This window comes from Pelodiscus sinensis, chromosome 21 (assembly GCF_052426305.1).
Source record: "Pelodiscus sinensis isolate ZL-2025 chromosome 21, ASM5242630v1, whole genome shotgun sequence".
Classification (NCBI taxonomy): Eukaryota; Metazoa; Chordata; order Testudines; family Trionychidae; genus Pelodiscus; species Pelodiscus sinensis.
In genome coordinates, this window is record NC_143072.1 from 5953407 (window position 1) to 5965481 (window position 12075).

General features: G+C 40.3%; 1 protein-coding gene across 9 annotated transcripts in view; it reads left to right on the plus strand.

The window, feature by feature from the left end:
• The window catches only part of AUTS2 (activator of transcription and developmental regulator AUTS2), a 1120208-nt gene that overhangs the window by 511167 nt on the left and 596966 nt on the right, over positions 1-12075 (plus strand). The window lies entirely within an intron of this gene.

A 12075-nucleotide genomic window follows, 5' to 3' on the forward strand; every position in this document is an offset into this window, starting at 1 on the left:
GCCTAGCACAATAGGGCTCTGTTCTGTGTTGGCCTTTGGCACTGCAGTAATAAACATGTTAAATAAAATAATAAAATGGGCTATTTTGCTCTAACAGATTGCCTGTAAAAGGAGGGTGGAGTGGATAGTAGATAAGCACTTGACAGCTTGCCATCCAGCAGAAGCTAATCCACATTTAAACCAAAGTAAACAAGGGTTCCTCTCTTGGCTTTTCTCCTGAGCTATTTTGTAATGACTAACGCCTCCTCTTCATCTCTAAATTCATCTCCACATCAATGACATTGCTAATGAATTCTGATGTATTCGTCCCTTCCCTTCCATGCTCCTCAGTTAGACTTTTCCTTGCCAGACATTTTAGTTGCCCCTTGGGGGGGGTGTTGTTATGAATTTTGGTTCTATCATTCAGCATGTGGGAAAATACATAGATAGATAGAGCTAGAGATATGATACCAAGTAGTACTTCCATGGTTTCCCTCTCTTGCCTTCATATTATTAAATTATAAAGAAATACCATCATCCTGGTCTCTCTTAGCCAAGTCATGGAGAGCAAGCGGAGTTATGGGTCCCTTGATAAATTGCAAAGCATTATTAAGTTTTGCACTTTGGACAGAGAGTATTGGCATAAAAGGACATCAACCACAGTCACGTTGCTCTTGATTGCTGCTTAATTGCTGCTTGTTTGTGTTAGAGATCATGTGGTTTGATTGATCTTGCCCTGCTTTTGTCATTATAGTTACAACTTCCTCGTTTTCTCCTTGTACCTAGACCACAGGATGACTTTTAAATCTTGAATAATTTATGTGACTGGCCAGTTAAATAGCTTAAAATAGTATTATATATTTAAGCCAATAGCTCAGCCTTGAAATCATCATTTATGCAACCAAGGCATTAAATATTTATTTGGGCTTATGTTGTAATATGAAATAGGAGGGCTTTTTCAGGCTTTTTTAAGAGTAAACAATGGCAAACATCCTTGGATCCATCCATGAATACTGATCCTCCCCCCCTTTATTTAAAAAAAAATATTATCAGAATTGCAAGTTTATGATTTGCACTAAAACATTAGCCACAATTCAGCAAGGCATGTGCTTAACTTCAAGTATGTGAGTAATTTCATCATTCCAGTCTTATTTTAGGTTGACTTCAGTGGGGTGGCTCACAGAGCTACTTGTTTGAAAATCTTGCTTAGTCTTGCTATTTTCTTACCATACAGATCAGGTACAGCACAGATTGTGGAACTACAAGCTTCCACACAAGTTCCTGCCAGTGGGCCTCTAGAGGCACTACCGCTTTTCAGGAGAGGATAATTCAATCACTTTCCTGTACCTATCTAATGTTGGTGTCTATTGAAATTGTCATTTAGTGCTAATGATGATTGGATAACATTTTCAAAAGAATCCAAGCGGTGTAGGAGCCTCAATCTCATCAACTAGAGAAAATCGACCCTAGTTACGCAACTCCAGCTATGTGAAATAGCGTAGCTGGAGTTGACATACCTTAGGTTGAATTTCTGTGGCATCCCCACCGCAGGAGGTCGATGGGAGAAACTCTCCCTTCGACTTCCCTTAACCCTTGTGGCATGGTGGAGTAGCGGAGTTGCTGGGGGTGCCATCAGAGATTAATTTAATGAGTCCTTACTAGACCTGCTAAATTGAACCCTGGGAGATTAATCTCCAGAGTGTCCATCTTGGGTAAGTGAAGACAAGCCCTTGCATCAAGACTTTACATTTCAAGTCAAACAAAGATCAAGCTGTTTCTTCTTAGTGAATTGTATATCAGACACGTTTTCCTAAATGAGACGGTAGGTCTTTCTGTTCTCTTTTTCAATATTTTACAATGCTGTAGATAGACTTCACATGAAGGATTTGGGGTTTGCTCATTCTTTCCTGGATAATGCAACCAAAACACCCAATACCTCCAAGAGATGTCAAATAAGTCTGGAGTAGTATCTCCATCGCTATCAATACTTAATGGAAGAGTTGATAAAATTCTAGTAGGGGGGAAAGTACAGGATAGTCCTGGAAAATGGAAAATGCTCAAAAATATTCCTTTTTGTGTTTAATGTAGTGGTGAAATGTCTTCTGTGTTGGTCCTCTACACTTGTAAATGTCATAGTAGGCTTCAACTTTCTGAAGGGAGGTTCCAAAGAGGATGGAGAGAGGCTGTTCTCAGTAGTGACGGATGGCAGAACAAGGAACAATGGTCTCAAATTGTGGTGGAAGAGGTCCAGGTTGGATATTAGGAAAAACTATTTCACTAGGAGGGTGGTGAAGCACTGGAATGGGTTACCTAGGGAAGTAGTGGAGTCTCCATCCCTAGAGGTGTTTAAGTCTCGGCTTGACAAAGCCCTGGCTGGGTTGATTTAGTTGGGATTGGTCCTGCCTAAGGCAGGGGGCTAGACTTGATGACCTCCTGAGGTCTCTTCCAGCTCTATGGTTCTATGGTTCTATATGGCAGAGCACTATAAAGCTACTCCTATGTGAAAACCCCCAAAACAAACATGCAGAGAATGCACTGCTATTTATTGAACACTCACATGCAGCTATTAGAAGCCACTATCCATGTCACAATGGTCTTATAGTCCAGCGTGTCCATGAGCAAGATTACCAGCTGATATAAACTGACACCACTATATTGAAGCATTCTTGGGAGAACTATGTTTGGGGAGAGGTTTGAAGGAAGGTGACAGGGAGTTTGGGCAGGGCACAAGCAGGAGAGAACCTGGCAGAAGAGGTAGAATGGAAAAAGGTTCAACAATGAGTGTATGAGATGTATTTAAAGGAGAGAAAGATTCCATCTTGATCCTCACAAACTTGGTTGGCTCTTTGCATACAAGAGTAATTTTTCTAGTCCCGCTGTCTGTGATTCTGTGATTTTTTTAAAGAAGCTCGTTGAAGGGAGTGATTGATACAATAGAATGCTTTGCAAGGTGCAGTTTTAAAGGCCATGTTTCTCTCTGTGCAACTATCAAAATGCAAAGGGTAAGAAGAATCATATATATATATATATTGCAATTCAAATTTTAAGTATACAGAAATACTTCATATATTATAGTTGCTAGTAGCTTTCTGTTTCATACATATGTTTTAACAGGTGCCATAGTGCACAGAAATTTTTTTATATTTATAGGGATTTATATAGTTTATATAGATCGACGACTCCATTTCGAGGTGTTTATGCCAGGTTTATCTTTGATTTCTATGTAAAGGATTACAGGAAGAAAAAGCAAAAAAATGGGGTCTGTTCTCTCTAAATTTGGATAAAATAGAGCTACTTCGAAACATTTTTAGCTTGGTCAGTGTTTGTGGCTGCCGAGGCAGATAATGAAGGAAAAAAGGCTCAAGGACTGCATGCCAGTTTATGATGATGATTTTTTTTAAGACAAGTGTACCATTTACCCTAGCTCCTAACTTCTGGTGATATCACTGTGACTATGTCTACACTGCAGTTTTTCTGGAAAAACGGCATTTTTCTGGAAAGACTACACTTACAGCCACACTGCTATTGCGTTCTTTCGACAGAAAGTCAAAAGAATGGAGGGTTTTTTCCAACAGCGGTAAACCTCTTTCTAAGAGGAAGAAGACTTTTTCCGAAAAATAGTAGAGAAAAGACAATTTTTACAGGCTTTTTATTTTAATTTTTACTAAAGCATTTCCATTGATTTCAATGAAATTTTGCTCATTTACGTTGGCAGAGAATTTGTTACCCAAATCTTACTAAGCAAAAGCAGCTTTGATCAGGTCAAAAGTGCACTGGAAATGACAGTTATTTTAAACTCAAAACCAGAGTTGTTGACTCGAGTCCCATGACTTGAACTCGAGTCCGACTTAAGTTGCCTAGGTGACTCGACTTGAGACTCGACTCGGGTTCATTGTTTGTGATTTAAAAGTCGACTTGAGACTTGCTAATTTTGTTAAATCAACTTGGTGAAAAAATTGTCCGAAAATGCATATATTGATGGCTTCTATAAAAGTGACTTGAGATTTTTTAAATTAAGACTTGAGACTCGACTTGGGACTTGACTCGGAAGTGACTTTAGGGACTCGAGACTTGACTTGAGACTTGAACTGTAGTGACTTGAGACTCGACTTGGACTTGACAATGATGACTTGAAGACAACACTGCTCAAAACATAGTCACTTCAGTTGTATGGGTCTTTATCCACTTGATATTTTATAGCTACAGTGACAACCTCAGTTAGATTTACATACATTATTGTGGGGATGGAGGAAGGAAAGTTGTGTGTATATACATATTCTTGTCCTTTTTTCAGTATGAGGACTTTGGGGGAGGGAGGGACTACTTAAAATAATACTCCAACAAAAATCAGGAATGAAACACAAAAAGAGGTGAAATCGTTACTTTGATTGTTAAATTGAATTGTGTGTTTGTGTGTTTGTGCGTATTTGCTTAAATTGTTAATTTTTAAGCACTCTGATTAGAGGCTTTTGGGAACTTAGCTTTTCCTCCTCTTAGCACAATGAAGATAAATCAATTCAGAGCATATGGTGACACCACTAGTAGAGAACATGTTGGCAAAGCCTTTCAGGACATCAAAATGGCAACACTGCAGCCATCCACATGTGATGATTATGTTGAAGCTGGTCTCCTATTGTGTGCTACATAACCAGACTGTTCCTGTCCTGATAAACGCTTATGGTTAAATCATGAATCACATCACGACCTTCCTAGCTATTCTCCTTTTATCAAAAGTAGGGGATTTTCACGTGACCAGGCTGGTGATCTAGTGGTAGAAGCTTAGCTCCAATGGGCTTGATTCAAAGTTTGAGGCCAGGGTCTCTTGCTCATTTCTCCAACTTACTTGCTCATTTGCCCTCTTGAGGATCCCGAGAGAAAAAAAGAATAACATTTGCAAAATAACTTACTGAAAATGTCCGAGTGACAAAAGCTCATGTGATCTGACCCTTTTGCTGTGTTCTCCCAAAGAAGAGTGCAAGTAATGGTCTTGGATGTGAATTTCACTACAATTATGACCTCAATGAAAACAAGCTGCTGTAGTGCACTTGGCATTTAACTATGTCTTTTGAGACCTAGTGGAAAAATAAGGCAAGAGTGGAATGCACTTGTAATGGAAATTTACTCTCAGAGCCACAGAACTCTATGAGTTGCATTGGCTGCACGCTGGCATCTGGGGTGGAATTCCAGATGTTCGTTTTTAACCCACACAGTACCCAAAGCGACTGCCTCTTTCTCCAGCCTGAACTTAGCAAATGCACTGAAGCCCTGCATGCCTCAATGAAAAGGGAACTGTCCGCTGGCTATTCTCTGAATTTCCCTGACTTTGGAACACCCTTCCAGTCCTGTCATCAGTCAGAGACAGATTTGTTTACATTAAGGATTTAGAGCAAGGCTGGTCTGGTTTTAGTTTATTTTCTACACATTTCTAGAAGGGGCATTTAGATGATGTCGGAGGTAGCCTGTGGATTCAGTAATATTTATTTTTTGTATTACAGTAGCCCACAGAAACCCAGACTTGTATGTAGGGACAGATTATATTGTTGTCGGCCATTATATTATTCAGCCTTTAACAAATAATAGTAATCAGGATAAGGTATTGCTAATAAATTGTATACATTTCCATTTTATTCAACAGACTGTGTTCACAGAGCAGGATCACAGAGCTTTTGGATTCTCTTGCTCATACGAAAACTGTGTAACGTTCTATGATTCTGGGAAATAAAGACTGACAGGCAGAAGTGAGAGCTTAATAATCTCAGTCCTTGCAAGAAGGAAGGTGATTGTCTCCCTGCCGGAGCAGGGTGTCCTCTTCCTCTAGGGTTCTGGCAACGGCTTCGTTTACTGCGTGGGGAGAAGGGTTGTTATTCCTGGTTTAAAAGTACAAGGTAGTGAAAGAATCCTTTAATTCCATATGGAGCAGAAACTCAAGCGCCTTAGAACTATACCACAGCCTAGATTTAGAGCTGCCACATGGTGTGGAGTTTAAATAAGTAAATGCAAATAGCTCTGAAGAGCATTATGAAGGAGCTTTTGATACCTTCTCCAAGCGAGTGAAAAGGCTTGCGTTTAGTTCTTACTACATTTATTGGTTTTGCTTTTCATTACATGCTAACCAGGTGTCGGCATAGGCCCGGAGTTTTAAACCTGTTTCGATGGCAGTGTGTTCTATCCCACATTGCCTACTGATTTGGGAGGCTAAATCTCTTTTTCGAAAGGAATGTTGGCACTTAGGAGCAGAAGTTTCATCCAGCCCATTGAATTTAGAGTCACAAGTGTCTAAATCCCTTTGGGAAATGGGATTTAGGCTCCTATCATGGTTAAACACTGTGATGTCAATGCCTTTAAAAATCTTGGCCTAAGGGAGCTAGCCGAATAGATTGGAAACCTGATAGGATGTTGCTATTTGCTCTTTGGCGCTCTCATTCTTTCTGTGCCCTCCCCCCTCATGATTATCTTCATTGTCCTGCCCAGAGGCAAAGAAACCAACATAAATCCAGGTTTCTATGAATTTTTTTGAATAATATTTCATGGTTTGTACTCTTGTGTACATGAATCATATCTGAGATGCCTGGGTAATATAGTGTCTACAGACTGATGGCTCTATAAATACTGTAAAGGCTGTGTAAGTTAGCCTAGCTTTTCCCTTCAACCTACATCTTCTGCATAGAACTCCAGTAAGAGCTTAATTCTTTGTGGGTAATGTTAGCTATTTAGGTTGCTCTTTGACGCTCATGGATTTAAGTGGTCCATTATCTCATACATGTGCACACAGCTTGCGTTGATATTTATGATGGTTGTGTGCAAAAATTCCTTCATACTGAGAATCTCCTTTGTGTTTCTATGTCATCCAACGTTATTGGCAATCCATTCCTCTTCACGTTCTCCAGTGCTCATTACAGTGAGAGAGGTTGTACATTTCTCTTCTTGTATTCATTTTGGAAAACTATAGGCTTATTCAGAAATCTAGCAATTTTTGGTCAGTTCCTTTGTGATTTGATCATGCATTCAAACTTCAACTAATCTCTCTGTTTTTCTCTCATCTATTGATACAGAAACTGATACTGTCGGACCGCCCTTGCTGAGAGCTAAACGCAATGTGTCTATAACTCCCTGTGTGCCCCTCAGCAGTTTGAGCTCTGCACATTACACTAAGCTCTGCAGTAGCTCGTTCTTTCTTATCACATTTGTAATTCTGCTGACAAGCAGCTCAGTGCCTTTGATCAAACCTAAGATAATATCTTTACAATTTGCTGATGAGACTTTGTGTGGGGGGGAGGGAAGGGGAGGACCAACAAGAAAAATCAGGTGGGGTGTGTGTATAATTTTTTTTTATTATAATCATAACGATTCCCCAAGGCTGTTCTGTGAGGGTGCACACACCTGCATGCACTTGATTTTTATTACTGTAAATAATTACTTGCATTGCTGGATCCCCTAGAAGCCTCAACCCTGATTAGACCCTTTGTTCTGGGTATTGTACAGACACATAGGCTATGTCTAGACTGCAGGCTTTTTCGGAAAAAGTTTCCAACAGAACTCTGTAGTGTAGACATATAGTAAGAGACAGTTCTTTCTCCAAAAATCTTACAGCCTAAGTAGTACACCGGGCAAATAGGGTGGGAGAAAAGATGTGATGGTATTCTCCTTTGTCAGAGAGAGAAGGGCACAGACCATTTAAGGTAACACAAGAAGCCTTTATGACATAGATATTGAACTTGGATCTCCTGAGTCACAATCCAATGCCTTAACCACAAGACCTCTCTCTTTCTCCTTTTCTTGTTTTTCTTTTTTCATTCAGTGCTACTTTTAATAGAAAAATTCAGGTGCCTGGGAAAAGTTTTTATATTTGGCCTTCCGTGCCCACCTCTTAGTTCTTGATGGCACTAAGCATCTCCCAATGGAGTTTTAAAATGACAAATGTCTTTTTTAGCTCATGATCTCCTTGTTACTCAACTGGTGCAAATAGAACTAGCGTGTTCACTTTCTGGTCTCTGTACACTAGTACAGTTCTGTGGTACTTGGACTTCTCACAGGATGATCAAATTCTGAAACAATCCCAAGTTGTGCTTGCTGGTGTATTTTGGATCATGAAAGCATTTCTTAGTTTGTTGGGGTTTTTTTTAATAAGCCCCCATGGCCATATTCTGAAGTATGGCCATGGAACTCTCAGTGTATCCCTGGAGCAAGGAGTGGAAATTGCTAGTTGCAAACTCTTGCTCAAGCATTCTCCAGCTCAGCAGAAGGCTAGGTTCCCAGTGTAGTTTAGTCTGGACGCTGCTGTAAACTGTGTGGTGTCAGCTGTCATAGGCCTGCAGTGGGCATTCTCGTATGGGGGCCCTTTTCCCTGGCTCTGTCCCATGCACTGGGTCCCAGGAGAGGAATAGTATATGAACGCTCGCCGCGGCTATGCCCCCCCAGACTAGTGACTAGGCTGCTTCACGCCAACAGAGCAGGGCTCCAAGCTTATTCACCCCACTGGAAGATTCATGGGTTGTGATGGCCCTGCTTGCGCTCTGCTTCTTCCTGTCCCTGCTCCTCCCCTTCCCCAAGGCTCCCATCATCCTCCATTGCTTGGTTGAGTCTCTTCACTCCATCTTCCCCCTGCATCGCTTGCCCTGGCCCTGCATGCAGTGGAAGCTTGAAGGTTGAGGGAGTGTGGAAGAAAGGAGGATGCATTGATTGGGGGGCAGTGGGGACCTCGTGAGGGTGGAGGAGAAGAGGGACACAGTGAGCAGAGGGCAGAGTGGATATAGGGTTGCCAGATGGTTTCAACAAAAATACTGGACACACTTGACATTACCTCACAATCGACATGACATCTTATTTTGAAAATACCGGACATTTCTATTTTCTCATTTCTACTTTCTCAATTTGTTTCCCAAAAAGAAAGCTCAAATACTGGACAAAACCGGTCACCTGGCAACCCTAGTTGAGAAAGGACGCTGAGTGGTGGGCACCTCACAAGAGAGAGGGGAGGAAGAATACAGTGAGGGGACACGGTTGGGAAGAGGCGGGGCCTGAGGTAGAACTGGGGCAGGATCTAGGACAAAAACAAACAAACAACGGAGTCGTTGGGCGTAGAAGTGGGATAAGGAGCTAACCTCCCTCAGAAGAAACTTCACCAACTGCCCATGTCAGAATGGCTGGGACTCTAGCTTTTTATTAGGATTGCTATTGAAGTTTCTCTTAAACTTTGACCAGCTGAATCTGTGTGAAGTCTGTCAGGAGAGATTGCTTGTCCATTTAAACTGGCCTCACATGCATGTGCATGTATGTGTAAGTTTAGATGTCTTTAAAGAGGGCACTGGGCCAATTTTCATCTCTTTTTTTTCGAAAGTATAGTATAGTTCACTACTTTCTTATTTCTTTTTGGAATAAAAAGGAAACCCACAGCAGCCTGGCATGAGAAACTCACTGCTTGGAGAAACAAAAGAAAATTGAGAGAAATGAGAAATCTTAACTTGCTTGGACTTGCTTCTGAGTTTGCTCTACAGTCCACACAATTCATCTGAGTTCTGGGCTCAGATATCTCATTCATATCCTCTTTCTGTAAATTGTGTCTGGAAAAATAACACCTGCTGGGCTTCTCTTCTCTCCCTGGAAGTATCTGGAACTCACTACATAATGGAAGAGCTATAAAAATGAGCAGTGCTGTTAACTAATTCTTGAAAGCTGTGCACCAAATAAATCAAGTTTCTGTCAAGCCCTGGGGTGATGGGAGTTTGTAAGGTCTTCAGCAAGAGCAATGAAAACAGCGATCAAAAATTTCCTGGCTGGGTATTAAAGATGGTTAACCAGCATAATTAGATCAGAATCCCAAAGACTGAAGGACCTATTGACCATACAATCTGGCATAGAAAAAGGAAGGCTTCCTGCTACAATGAAAAAATGTTGCTTCTTTTATTTCTCTACTATATTCACACCGTAGTTTTTTAAATTATTTTTAAGATAGCTTGTGCATTTTCTTCTCTGTGAAGAGAACTAAGTGTAGGCACTGAAAGAAGAAAGTTACTGTTGCAGTTAGAAGTCTGATGATTAAATAGTGGGACAGGAAAACATTAAATAAAATACCAAAAACTCTAGTGTAAAAAGATGTGAAAAACTCCTGCCATAAAAATTATCAAGCCTCCATTACAATAAGAGATTTTCCACCATTGAGCAGTTGTTCATACAATACCGAGTCAGTGAAAGTAGATCAGTTTTCCTGAGGGTGGTTGAATTTTAAACCTAGAGCCATAACTGTACAGTACATCTTGGTCATAGATAAGAACTGTGAATTATATATGAAGGATTAGACTTCTTGAATTAGTTATGACTCCAAAAACAGATCCATTAGATCTGTCGGATAAGGCATTATGTTTGCAATAAAGGTCTGTTTACCTGAGATTTTCATGGCTTAGCCATAGTACTTTAGGATAATACATTATGAACATTTTTTTCCAGCTTTTTCTTTTTCTTGTGTTTTAAATTTTCAGGTGCTCTGAGAGACCAAAGGCCTTTTTTTAATTTTGTTTTAGCCAACACAGAGGTTGAGCATGTGGTGAGGCAGGAATTGTGGATACTAGAGTGCTCTGACAGAGCTTCTGGAGCATACCGCGCTTATCTTGTGAGCACCCATTCTTGCTTCAGCTGGGTGTCTTCCCACAAAGAATTCTAGCTGCTCCCATATTGAGAACATTTCTGGCCTTCAGAGCCAAGCTACCTTGACTTTAAAGGACATGAAATAAGTCTTTCTTTGTGGGTAGCGTTAGGGAAAGTTTTCTAACTCTCCTTGTCTCTTCAATCCCATGAACCTCAATTTGCACGCACACAATCACAAATCTGCACTGGCAGGCTACTGCTCTTCCCAACCCATTCTGTCTACATTCCATGGTACAGATCCAGTGCCAGATGGTTCTGCTGGTGTAATGTTCAGCTAGGTAGCCCCTTAGCTCTGTGAAAAAACCCAGTTTTCTTGGGATACAGCTAACGAGCAGGTGATATTGAAGATGAGTTGCTGTCCTAGCAGGAAATACAAGTAGCAAAGCGCCTACTTTTCTTGGAGTTTGTCCTTGACCAAATTGTCATGGGGGGCGGGGGGAGGGGTGACAGTCTACAACTAGGGCACAAGTTCCACAGTGCTTCATGCATTCATCTGGTAAAGGTGAAGAGAGCAAGTGTGGGTGAGTGTGAGAGTGCGTGTGTGTATTTGTGTTGAGAAAATTTTCCAGCCTGCTTTGGAGAACAAGTGGGCCAGAAATAAAAAAATCAGAGAAAAGTGAATAAAGTAAAAGAATAAGAAACTGGATTGGTCAACAAGATGTAAGTTCTGTGAATGGAGACATTTTGGTTTCTGCTGAATCTGTTAGGGACTCAAGACACTGTGGTTCTCAGGTACTCTATGGCTATGTCTAGACTACAAGCCTCTTTTGAAAGAGAGTGTCTAGACTACAAGCAGATTTTTTTAAAAAGCGAGGCGCTTTTTCGTAAGAGAGTCTAGACGCTCTATTTAAAAAAACACAGTTTGCATTCAATAGCACCTTTTTTCGAAAGAGCACTTTTGAAAAAAGGCATTATTCCTCATAAAATGAGGTTGACCGCAATCGAAAAAACTGCTGATTCGATTTACTTTAGAAAGAATGTGGCTGCAGTCTAGATGCAAGTGAAGTTTTTTCGAAAAAGACTACTTTAAAAAAAAACCTGTAGTCTAGACACACCTTATGAGCAAGACAGAACAATAGTGCTTTCTATATGCTCCAGAAAGCAACATGGAACAATGGAGAATTTAGTAATCTTCTTGGACTGCTTTATACATATTTGTGCTCAGATAATAATTCCCAATAAAAAATGTATCCAAGCACTTTTAAAAACCTTATCTTTAGATTTTGTTTTGCTGTTCACCTTGAATTCATTCATTAGTAGAAAGAATTAGATGAGTTGTTTTACTAATTATTTATAGTTGATTATGCATATCTTTTTGGCAAATATTTGGCAGTAGTTCTTTGCAGTATTGCTAAGTTGTGATCTGGTCTGATAAATCACATAGTATTTTTGCACTTACTGGTGCAAAATACTCAATGTGTTAATTTGAAATTCAGTTTCCATATATACATACAC